Source organism: Strigops habroptila, chromosome 1, assembly GCF_004027225.2.
Source record: "Strigops habroptila isolate Jane chromosome 1, bStrHab1.2.pri, whole genome shotgun sequence".
Lineage (NCBI taxonomy): Eukaryota > Metazoa > Chordata > Aves > Psittaciformes > Psittacidae > Strigops > Strigops habroptila.
Window position 1 is genome coordinate 146,850,661 of NC_044277.2, and position 13,391 is coordinate 146,864,051.

Here is a 13,391-nt window from a genome sequence, read left to right on the forward strand (position 1 = left end):
ATTTATGACATACCCTTGCTTTGCTCTGTTCTTTTCCCTTGGATACATATAAGAATTCTTGAGGGCAAATTGCTCCTTTTACTGGATATTAATAATAAGCTTCAAGGAAAAATCTGGTGCTTCTGATGAAACATGTAATATGGAGCTACTTTTGTCACTTGGTGACAGTTTTTGGTAGAAGTTATTTAAGGACTCAAGTTCTCTCAAATAAGTGAGACTAATGTGCAACATCTTTTCTTATGGAGTCCAACATCCACAACTCGTGCAGCAATTGATGAGCTGTCCTTTCTACTCTAAGTTGCATTAATCTGTTAAATCTGTCTTCAGTGGTATATGAAGAGATTTGCTGTATTCTTTTTTTTCCATTTTGCTGTATTTTTTGATGGAAAGAACCATCTAGTCCCTGCTGTGACCTTTACAGAGTATTCATTTTGCCATAAACACTGTCCATGCTGGTTACAACGTTTGTCCAACATGAAACAGTGAAGAAGTTACCAGAGAGATAAACCATAAAACATGCTAAACCAATAAACCCCAGGAGGCTGCATTAGTCACAGAAAAAAAATCTTTCCATTTAGTGAAAGAAAGATCTTCCTTTTTAGAAGATTAATGGCAGATTTTCTCTTCAACAACCTGTCCTCTCTACTGAATACTTTATCTCACTTTCAGGTTCAAAATGTCTCCATAAATCAAATTCACTAAGTGAGTGTTAGTAATAATATTTCTTAGTGTAGTCTACCCCTTTAGTTGCTGATTTGCAACCTGTGTATGGATAGCTCAGAAAAAGCCTTGACAAATCTGTCAGTTCAACAAGAAAATATCTTGTCCTTGTAAATGGCCATTACCAGTGTATAGTTTCTACATGATAAATCCCACTGGAAGCTGTGTATCCCATCCTTGCATCCTTAAAGCAGGAATAAACAACAGCTACCTGAAGACCCATCACGTAACTACAAAGTACTGCCTACCGAGCACTAAAATCCCAAGTTCAGCTCTGTTCCGGTATCAGCCATCATCAGCAAAACTTTTCAGTCTTCTACACTTCTGCTTCTGTTTATGCTTTTGTGATACTTAGGAATATTAAAATTTCTCATTAATATTAAACTTTTAACCCAACATCACTTCAGACCATTAATTTAACTTCCGGCCCTTCAGGCGAAGGAAGGGTCCTTCCCAATGAACACTGGCAGACCACGTAGTCTTTGCTCAGATCGAAGGGTTATTTTGAATTCTTCATGTTGTTTATGTGCATACAACATTCGAAATTTCTCCTTAATGCTTTCCAATTCCTTCCCAAAGGCTATCCAACCTCCACTGTAGTTGGAAGACACATCCCCAATTGAGTAAGTGTTGTTAGCATTTCAATGACCTCAAACTCTTCTGTTTCTCGGAATCTTTGGTTTAGCAAATTTCTTTCCGAAGAGATCTTGAATTTTCTATTCTTCTATAATACTTGCAATTTATGTAGAACAAGAAAGACCGAAATGGTTACATAAAGGTCATAGTGCTTATTGAAATAAGAGATAAAAAAGATTTCATATAATGCCTCAAAGCACAAGGCTGGGGTAAGGAATGTCACCCAAATGAGGAGCCAAAATAAATCTTGGTTTTCATAAACTGTGTGTAGTGCAATTACACAGTACAAACATCTGTATGTTTATTATTCAATAGCACCTAACTTCAAGTTAGGAAGTTATCATTAGCTCATTTCATTACAAAAATCACTTTAAGTGACATACAATATTTTCATTTCAAAGAGATGTTTTAAAGATTAATATAACCAACATTTGAAATTAATTTTCCAGTAAGAGGACAGTGAACTCTAAAACTGGGAGTTCCAAACAGGGATTTCATCAGAACAGCTCAAGGCTTTAAAGGAACACCTCAAAAACAACTAAGATTTTTAAGTGTGCAAGCAGATGTGTAACATTTCTTTATTCAAAAATGTATTTATTTTCTGCAATACCCTGTTTCCTTTCTGCAGGTCTTCTCTGTTTTCTCCTGTCTGTTAGTATAACACCACAAGCATCCTATAAGGTACCATTTCTAAACCTACAGCAGATTTATCTATTTAATTGCAGTCTACTGACAAGTTTGACTTAATATTAATATTGATTTAATGCCAATAATAATAGCTATATACAGAGCATCATACATGCAGGAAATCTCACTGTCCTCCCTGCTCCCTCCCATAGTTTCAGTAAAGGCTCATTTTATGAAGATTACAGTGTAAATCTCTAGAAGTAATTTTTCAGGCCAATTATTATGCTGGCAAAATGGGATTTCTGAGTAGGACTGCTTGATGTATTCTAGCAGTGATATCTTAGTTCATTTATTACATAAAAGGTCTATCTAAAGGACATCAAGATAACCCTGCCAAACAACTCCCAAACACTGCAGCTTTCTCAGATTAAGATGACTAAGCAGCAGCATTTCCACAACCTAGTTTTAGAAAGCACAGAGTGAAGCTTTTACACTAGTAGCTCCTAAACTGCTGGTAAAGATGAGACATGGAAGACTAGTGCTTGGAGTGAGAGCAGGAAACAGACTACAGATACAGGCTATTTTGCCAAGTGCTTAGTAGTTATGCTGTGTCTAATTTAACAGAGAAGGACTTAAATTTAGCAGCCCAGGCAGACACACTTGATAGCAATAGTGGCATTCTGCACAGTACAGATTGTTTTCAAATGGTGACTCCATCAACCAGATAACTTCAGAGAGACAACAGTAAAACAAGAGGATCTGTGAAATGCTCAATTTCATTATCAGTGGTAAAACATGAAATCTAACTCTTAATATGATGATTTTGTTATCCTTGTACTTGCTTGGTTTTGTTTTCCTTAAGACTTGCATTTCAATGCATTAATGGTTGTTCCATTTTTAGCTAAACTGCCTTCATTAAGCATTTAGTTTTGTGAACTGGTCCCTTCTACTCCCAGATCACCTTCCTACAGCTTCAGTTATCGGTGCTGTTTCTCTTTCCAGCGAATTAGTTTGTGGCTTTACAAGTCATTTTGTTCTCAGCAAACGAACTAGGTCTAATGTAAGATCATCAGAGCAGGATCATTATGAAAAGTATATGGTGATACAGTAGCACACAGGTTACATTCTTTGCAGGTTAACCTCCTCTGAAACTAACAGCCTTTGCTGTTCAGCATTCTAAGTGACGAGTATATGTAAATTATTAGTGTATTTAAAAATACAGTAGCACATAATCCAAGAATGATGGTTCACAGGTACGACAATGACACTAATTGCAGTGACTACATGAGACAAGGTGGGCCAGTCACTAAGATACGGAAGGCAGACATGGGATTTGTCATTAGAGAGGAAAAAAAAAAAGTCATCTAAGGCAGGTTTATATGCTCAGTTAACAACTCACTTAATCAGCTTTGGGATACTTATGACTTTTCAAACCCTTAGGACATCAAGACTGGCCATTGACCGAATCTTCTTTCTGCTTTAATGTTTCAGCTAAAATGAATGAGCTGGGGAGCAGGTTTACTGTTTTGAACAGATGCGTAGGTGCTGCTGGAATTTGATCAGAGGTTGGATGACAAGGGGATATGATAGAAGATCAGAGGTGGCCTAATACGAGGGGAAAAAAAAAGACAGCTGTTACCCCAAAAGTTCTGTGAATACATTAACATAGAAGCTAAGGCAGCTCTAATATAGCCTGCTCACTGTGGAACAAGCAAAAACTGACTGTGATTGCTAGACACAGACAAGGGAAAGAGGGAGGCAGTAACATACAATGAAAGGTGAAAGCAGCAGAGATTGATATGAAGAGCAGAGAGAGTGGGAGAAACAAACGATGAATCTTTGAGTCTCACTCTCACAAGAACTCGTGCTTCTAACTAAATGAAAAGGATATAAAGATTGCCAGATCATGCATGAAAACCTTCTCAAAGTTGCACTGCCCTTGTAACTTACTTCCTGGATTAGACACTTCTGTATAACCTGTAGTTAACACCACACTATTATTCTTTCCGCAATCCATTTATTACACACGAGTCACTTAACGGCTTGCTGAGCGTTAACCCCCAGACTAAGTTCTTGAATGAGCCAACAGATGCATAGTGAGCAATGCAAGAAATTGCAGGAAGGATAATGTCACGAGTAAGGAAGATAAGTGTCACTCTGGAGAACCATTCCCTGTTTCTACATGTAAAGCTGATTTCTAATATAGAGCTGGGGTTCATATTTGCATTCAAATATTCTTATTTGCATTTATCTCAAACTTCAGATCTCAGAGCTCATGACTAAATTCTTCCATAGCTTACAAAGAGAGCTTAATACGGAGACATTCTTTTTCAAAGTGACATACAGAACTAACCACCATTTCCTGCACATCAAACTTCCAAGATATTATCATTTGAATATGGAAAAGTTTTGCAGGATTAGTACAACAAATACCCAGAACATCCATCTTTACAAACACTACATCAGACAACTGTAACCCCTATATACGTATTTCTAAAATGTGCTAGAATATTTATAATAGTTTTATTTTTGGTTCGGACGAAAAGACGTAACTCTGAGCTTCAGCTTTCAACAATGAGTAAAGAGACAATGCTAGTTAGCACCAGGAAACTTTCCTTAGTACCACTGACATTACACATTGTCTACCCACATCGAATATTAACATAGTTCAGAGAACTGAAATCTCCATTACATGTCCTTGACTCTGCCACTGATCCTACAAGTCTAGTTCTTTTAAGAAGACTTAGTAATCCATATCCATGATACTTACTTTCTCTGCACCTTTGCCACAGGCACAGGTTTTTTAACAGATCAAAAGTTTTTCATGTTGAACCATATTCCATAATGCACAAGGTTCAGCATATTAATGCCATTATTTGCAAACCCCCCTCCCATACTTTACAATAAAATTTACAGCAAGAAAAGAGACCCTTCCAAATATCACATAGGACCATTTATTACCATATTCCTGCTTCACCCTTTAAGTGCTTCAAGGCTTAAGGCTCATTCTGATTAGATGTTGCTTATCTTGGTCTGTACAACCATGCTTTAAAGCAACTAACAGCTAGTGGTTCTTATCTTAGTCTGTACAACCACACTTCAGAGCAACTGAGTGCCAGCAGTTTTCTGAAATATGAATATTCAAGTAAATGTCCCCACGAAACTGAAAATTTCAACTTATCTGCTTAAAAGTATCTTATTACAGTTTAATGCTGGAAGAAAGCAGAAAAGAAGGGGGGGGGGGGGAAAGAACCCCAAAAAACCTGTAGAAATGTTCCCTTGTATTCAGCCCAGGAACACCAAAACACTAGAACAAAACTGCTTATGATTTCTGACGTTGCTTTGTATGAGGGGGTTGGAACTAGATGACCTTCAAGGTCCTTTCCAACCCAAACCATTCTGTGATTCTACTATTTATGATGATGTTCCTACAGTGCTGTACTTTAAAGTCACAATACAAGATGCGGAAAGAACAGTTTTGTATTACCTCCATCTGTAGGTTAATCGACTTTAACAAGTTGCTTTGAATGCCACTGCATGTTTTTATGAGTTACTGACAGAAATTTGATGTTCCTGTAGCTTACTCATCTCTACAGCTTTTTTACATCACTATAGTTGTACAACACATACATGATAAGTAGTTTTTGAGTAAGTCCATTTTATACAATTTGCAATCCTCAAATAAATAGAAATTGTGTGCTCTAACTACAGTATTAATGACTATATCCCTTATTCAGAAATCAGTGTTTTAAAATCTGATTTCAAAGAGTCAAGCATTTAGCCTTCAAAGTAAACTGTGACAACAGTATTTGCTTAAATACTTTAAAATCACAGTAATGTTGGATTTTGCCACTTTTAGAGCTCTATTTTACTAATGGGAGAATGAGGGTGGGGATGTCTGCACCTTTATATAAAAGTTCTTCTACTCCAATGCATAATATGCCAAAGGATTTATAACAGAAATGTTAATTTTCCAGTTTTAAACCATTAAATAAAGATGCTATGAATCAGCAGGTTATGTATTCATCTCTCTACACTGCCAAGATATTCCTCACAGGTATCGGGCAGTGCAGAGATGGGAAAAATGTTATGTGTGCAGGAGCTAGGAAGCCATGAATTAGTTTTTATATCTTCAAGAATTCCTAAAACAAACAAAAAACACCTTCATATTGCAAATCTAGCTAGAAAAGTGACAGACTTTGTTTTATCACCACACCATGTCTGGAGAAAGTCATTATTACAGAGCTCTTGGTGCACTTGCTGTTCAAAGGAGGTTTATCTTGAAGTGACAAAGCATCTCTAGAGTGGAGCTACCACCAGTTTATTCTGACCCATTCCTCTCAGAGAAACAAAAAGCAATCTTTGGCTCTTCGTAAGTGGAAGCAGCAGTATTTGTTTCCTCTCAACCTAATTTTGAAAGTAATCATAGAATAAGGATTCTGAAAGCTGTTTGAACTAATGTATCTGGCAGTAACTTCATGCTAACACAACAAAAGTAATAATAAAAGCACTCCACTAGTCACACACTTGAAGGAAATACTGGGAAAAGATCTAATCAATAGGTTGCCTAACGAGACAGTCAAAACCAAACTCTTGTCACTGATCTATTTTATTCTCAGCTAAACTTTTGTTGTTGTTTTTCTTTTAATCTGACACAGACAGCCTGGTCACGCCACAAACCTCTTACTGAGTTCAGCTTGAGGTCTATGATTAGCATCTGCTCTCATGTACCAGCAATCATCTCTTTCCTGGCTTTTTTCCACTGATTAAATACTTGAGGTTGACATGGTTTCCCCTCCCTCCTCTCGCCTTACACTATTGCATTTGATCTTTTAAAAAACAGTGGACACAGTAAAGGTTTAGCCATTTCATATCTGCAAAATTCTCATGGTCTGGCTGTCTAACATAGTACAACGTTGACGTGGTCTTTTTTCCCCCCTACACAGCATTTCACATCTGCTTTTACTATTTAATTACTAACTAAATATTAACCTAGTCCCTTATCTCTGCTGCAGAACCTCTGTCCCATCCTTTTTACATCTACAAAGAAATCCGAGTGTAATATAATCATAATCTTCAAGTCTCAAAAGCCTTAAGTCTGTGATACAGTCATTCCCAATTGCATTTGAACTCATTTTCTCTATGGAATGTTAATGACAGTGCATGTCAGCAGCTTTGCCTTATTTCTTTCGAGCACTGGGAGTTGCCCGATTTATGAATATGAACTCTTTATGGTTTTGAAAATGCTGCTTTAAAGAGGCATATCTTGAGTATGTTTGTCTGACAGTGCTCTCCTTCTCCTCTCCTCCCTTTCTTCTGTCTCTCTGGCACTTTGGTAAAATCTATGATTAATTAAGGAGGCTGGCTTGATAGGAACAGGAAAACTATGTGTACAAAACTGTACTCAGTTTCCAGTAAATCTGTGGTATGGACCAATAAAACTGAAAAGTTTTAAGAAAAGACCGAACCTATCCTCAGCTTGCATCAACTTTTTCATAACTCACTGTCTAAATACTATAACAAAGCGTAGGGAAGGAAATCACACTTCAGAAACTAATCTCACTCTCATTAGTATTTCAAAATAATGAAATAACAAAGGCCAAATAAGCGATGAGCTGAAAAGAATTTTTTCCCTCTATATCACCTCCCAGTCACTCTCAACATCTTTAAGTTTCAAAGGACTTTGCCCTGCAAATCAGCCAGTACAAGAAAGTGTCTGGATTTGGCCATAAATCCGTGTGTCATTCTTTCTTGAAGTATTAAAAAAGAAATAAGTAAAATTAAAAGAGTAAAGTTACTTCTGCCTATAATCTACTTAGTTTATGACCTAAGCATGAAAATAAACAACCTTCAGGATTATGGTAATTCATTGTGTAAGCTTGCTTCTAGCATTTTCAGAGAATGGACCTGAATAAGTTTGTTTTACAGAAAACTTATTCTGACTTTGTCTTAGGAAATCTGAAAATACTACGAAAACCAGTTTGAAAAACAATGATTTTTGACACTTCTACTTGCTAACATTTTGGCAGTGCAACTATTCTTTCGAACAGGAAGAACTTCTTCCTGTGGGTAGTGTCATTAGGATGAATGCACAGACACATGCTCACCAAGCAGCACTTCAACTTTGGCTAAGCACACTGGAAAACATGCTAATTAAAACCAGCATGTAACATAACTCAGCATTCAGCACAGTGAATTACTTTTGTGCTTTCTCATGAGACCTCACTTGGAGTACTGTGTACAGTTCTGGTGTCCTCAACATAAAAAGGACACGGAGCTGTTGGAGCAAGTCCAGGGGAGGGCCACGAGGATGATAAGAGGGCTGGAGCACCTCCCATATGAAGACAGGCTGAGAGAGTTGGGGCTGTTCAGCCTGGAGAAGAGAAGGCTGCGTGGTGACCTCAGAGCAGCCTTCCAGTATCTGAAGGGGGCCTAAAAGGATGCTGGAGAGGGACTCTTCCTTAGGGACTGTAGTGGTAGGACAAGGGGTAATGGCTTCAAACTTAAACAGAGGAAGTTTAGATTAGATATAAGGAAGAAGTTCTTTACAGTGAGGGTGATGAAGCACTAGAATGAGTTGCCCAGGGACGCTGGGGATGCTCCATCCCTGGCGGTGTTCAGGGCCAGGTTGGACAGAGCCTTGGGCAACATGGTTTAGTGCGAGGCATCCCTGCCCATGGCAGGGGGGTTGGAACTAGATGATCTTAAGGTCCTTTCCAAACCTTACTATTCTATGATTCTATGATTAATATTTAAAAAGAAGAATTATCATTGTCAACTGATCACCGTTAGTAAGGGTATCACCAAGCCGTCTCAAACTAGTTTGTACTATGGCTAAGATAAGAGTTACTCTTCTGTCATGGTATTTTGTGCTGCAGACAAATGTGAGGAATGGTTCCACATCAGGTTTTAAAGATCACTATGAACCAATTTTGCCTGCAACTCCCCAAATGCAAATCCTATTACAGCTTTATAAGTTTATGACACTGTCGTTAAATGTATATAAAATAAAATAATACATAAAAATAAAATAATACATAAAACAATGGGATAGACACATTTGAGAGACTGGAAACAAATTAAAGCAAGTTTTCCTCTTTTTCTACAAGAAATCAGAGTTAGAGCACTATTAATCCACAGTAATGCCTCACTTAAACAGGTTTGTGTCTCACTGATGTACTGCAATTCAGAAACTTATGTCTTTTCTAGTATTATTCACATTACTAAAACAGTTTTTAGTAAAGAGTAACTCAATCTGTGTGCATAAGCACACACACTATAAAAGGTAGTGAAAAATGGTATCATACCTAAAGCCAGCAACTATTTATAGCAAAATCCGTTATTAAAAAAAAAAAGCACTTTGTAAAACACCACAGAGCACAGATGGTATGATGATGCAAAAGCAAAACTTGTCAGGAAAGTGTTAAGCACATATTTAACTTACTCAGGCTTTCTACTGAACCCAACAAGAATTCCAGCTAAAAGTCATGGGATTCCTTACATACCTTTCAGAATAGGATCTATTTCGATGTATTTTCAATAGCAATACTATTGAATATAACACTAGAATACTATTCTCTATCTTAAGGGGTCTGAGAATATTAATAAATGAATAAATTGAATCCCAGGCAAGAGGAAAATTTAAGAAACAGCACAAAGGAATTTTCCTGGCCTGAGTCTAACTTTTTCATATTTTTAATGTGAATTTACTGCTCGTGCAAGGTGTCAGATTAAGAACCCTCAGGTTGAAGTTATCTATACAGCCACAGACATGTAGTGCAGCAGCAGCATTGTCAAATTTCCCCTTAAAATGTATTTCTGCTCTGAAGCTGATCAGAGTTTACACACTGCTAAATCATGTGGGTTTGGTTTGGTAGTTATTGGTTGGGATTTGGTTTATTTTTATTTATTTTTACATTTATTTTTAAATTCCAGTAAAAATAATGTAAAGTGTTTTTCATGAAGGAAAGAGTTCACTTTCCGGTGTTAAGGGGCCTTCAGATCACATGTGTGCAAGTAAATACTTCTGCATAATCTTACTTGAGTATCTGTGTCGATATTGAAGTCAGGCACTTGGTCTTAAATTGTCAGCCTCCCGCAGTGCATTATCTCACTAATTTCTGTGCAAAGCTCAGTCTCCCCAGTTAACAAGTACCGATCTCCAGGGAGAACCAGAGGCTAAAAGTACAATTCCACAGGTGCTCAAGACCAAAAATATACATGGAAGCAAATGTTTGTGGATTCGACCATTACCTGCTCCTAGGTAATTATGCTTGTCTTCACTGGGAAGTAACAGCTAATGAGCCAAGAGGCAAATGGGAAATAACCTTTTACAAGCTGTGCTTTCTGCATAGCCGACCTCACAGGCAACAGAAGTAATACAGTGAAATGCCTTCGATTCATTACCACAACCACATCTTTCTCATACTACCACAAACCCATTTATTCTGCCAAACACAAATCTTTAGACTATGCAAAAGCACGTTTCTAAAGAAACATATAATGCTGTGTATGACCACCTCCCAGTGTGAGGATTCTAACATTTGCAATGCACACCTGCATCGCTAAGAGCTCTCCTGATACAAGTATCTTTTTGTTCATTAACAAAGGAAAACCCAAGCCTTTTTTTAAAAATCCATCAAATAAGCACCAAGACTGATGCACAACTTCGTTCAGTTTCTCTTCTACTAGTGCCAAGCAAATTAAAACAGAGAACACTTTCTGCTTTACACCTACCTAGCATTTAAGTAGTGCTTTTATTACCTGTAGTACCATACTTCCCAAAGAATTTCAATAAGACCATTGCTCCTTTTTTCCAAGAATTGTATGAACACACTTGGATGCGCTCCCTGACCATGTATACTCAATTTTAACCACTTAGTCTTTCTTAGTATTTTAATTTCAACATGTGAAGTTAAGCATGAGAGCATTTACTAAATCAGAACTTAAATCATTTTGCAAACGCACTATTAAGAGGAACACGTTGAACTGCATTTAGGTTACTGGTGCTATCAATGTGTTTTTACTTGAAGTCAGAACAGCTGAAGTTTCCTAACAATTGGAAATATTCTATAATGCATCTCTGCTACAGAAAATGAAGCCAGCTACAGACTTAAGACAAATGACAGCCGCATGTGTCAAAGAGGGGAGAAGCACAGAATGTATTAAGAGATGTTCTGCCTCTTCATTTCAACAGTTAGTAGTTTGGGCAAATCTCAGCCACCACTGAGAATCACAGGCTGAAAGGAACATCTGCAGGTCATGTGGTTCAGCTCCCTCACAACCTCTCCAGGCAACCTGTTCTAGAGTTTCATGGGAAGAAAACAGGAAGGAACTAAGGAAGCCCTTGGCAGATCAGCTTTTCAACAGTACTACAGACAGCTATGCACAGAAGTGTAGTATGTGTATCAAATATACTGCAAGAGTATTTTAAGATAATGTCAACTGATGACTAAGTAAATGGACAAGATTCATGATTTGAAACTCCATGGTTTCTAATTTAACTTAAGGCATATCAGATATCTATATCATGATTATATTATTTTTTACAATCTGTGGAGATCACTAGAATATCTATTTCTAACCATACTTCTACCAAATGAAACATTAGCTATGCTATGCTACATCTACTTTTTATTCAATATATGATGAAATATAAATACCAATATCTATCAGCAATAAAAGATCAGGAGTGCCGTAAAGCAGATTTTTGGTCATATGCTGCACTTCTGCTGTAGTAAGAGTTACATAAATTACTTGATCTATTCATACATGGTAGCCAAACAAGAGGACTGACGAGCAGCAAATAAATTGCTAGAGTCCATTTTATTCAGTCACATGCAGCAGGATCTTGATCTGGACATTCAAATGTGCATCTATAGAACCTCTAACAATTCAAAAACTTTGACAATTCAGCTCTGGTTCAACCACCTGCGGAAGCGTTGAGGCTTTCTAGAAAGGGATTGAGGACACCCTACATAACTAGGAGCTTTAAGAACCTACTGATGCACTCAGCTCTACACCTACTAACCAAGAACGGGAAGCATTCCTGTTATGCAAGCCCAGCCAGTGCGGGTCTTGCTCAGTGCTATGCATGAGCTACAAAGCCAGTGCCTTAGAATGATGTGTCAGCCCAGACGTGCTGCCATTCAGCCACGACTACAACCGCTTCCATTGCTGAGCTGATCAAGTACACAGTGCACTCTTGCGGGTTTGCTTCAGGACTTGGGCATTGCATTCATTGCAGGATGATGACACTAAGGTATTTGAAAACCAAGCCATTGAGAGCTAAAACATGGATTTTAGGTGTTTGCCTTTAGATATCTGTGGCTTAAAACTGGATGGCTTAGCATACACAGACAAGTAGTCCTCAGGCTAAGAACAAGAGATTAGAAAATCTTGAGAATGGAAATGTCCTAGCAGACTACAGTGCAAACCTCTAATATGTTATCCTAATTTGGTTTTTATTTAATAGCCTGTACAGAATCAAGCAAACGCTCAGACACTGTCTACCACCACAGCAGGAAGAATTTTGTCTATCTATACCCTGTGATAGATGAAAATAGTTCTGCTTGTGTCTCTGGAGATAGCCTAATATAATTACAGACTCCTGCTATCATAAACAGGATGAGTAGCTTACTGTGAAAAAAATCCTAACTTTCCATCTGATCAAATCCATTTCCAAAATGTCAGTGTATCTCCCCCTTAAAAAATGTTATTTAAAATCATAAGCAAACTCATGAACCCATGTTTCTTCTACAAATAACATAAAAGGTCTTCTTGCACAAAATATGTGATTTCAAGGATTCTAACCAAAATGTTCAGATGGTCTTATAATCAGGCCATAGCTTCATATGTGAAATACATTATTAGGGTCCTTAAGCATCTATTTTGGGGTTGGTTTTTTTTTTTTCCCTTCAGAAAAGTCAGGATTTAAAAGTAGCTTTACTGTTTATCACAGTTTGGTGTTATTCTTAGTATTCCAACATTTAAAAGGCCATCAGATCTTTTGCCATTTTAATACAAATAGGCTATAGCAGTGACAGTGTTTGGCATAGGTATACTTTGCCATGGTATTTCAGATAACCCTAAGTCTGTTTCTCTAAATGCATTAAAATTTTATACAATTTCTCTTAACAGATTCCACAGAGAGATTAGGAAGCAGGCTTCATCACGATAGCACTGATGTTTATCTGTACAGTTCTGTTCTTCAGGGTTTCTAAAAACTCCTTCTCAGCAACTACCTGACTTTTCAAAGGTGTCCTATCAACACTTTATTATATATTTTTGCTGCATAATAGCCGAGACTGTTACATAAGGTCTGTAAGAGAGTTTAGTTTCACTACAGCAAAAGTATTTTCCTGTATCCACACCCTTTCAGTCATGGGTCCTCAATGGATTGTTTAGCA

At 37.4% G+C, this 13,391-nt stretch overlaps 1 protein-coding gene across 1 annotated transcript in view; it reads right to left on the reverse strand.

Annotated features, from left to right (window-relative positions):
• The window catches only part of CNTNAP2 (contactin associated protein 2), a 1,011,284-nt gene that overhangs the window by 658,261 nt on the left and 339,632 nt on the right, over positions 1-13,391 (reverse strand). The gene's annotated exons all lie outside the window — the stretch shown is intronic.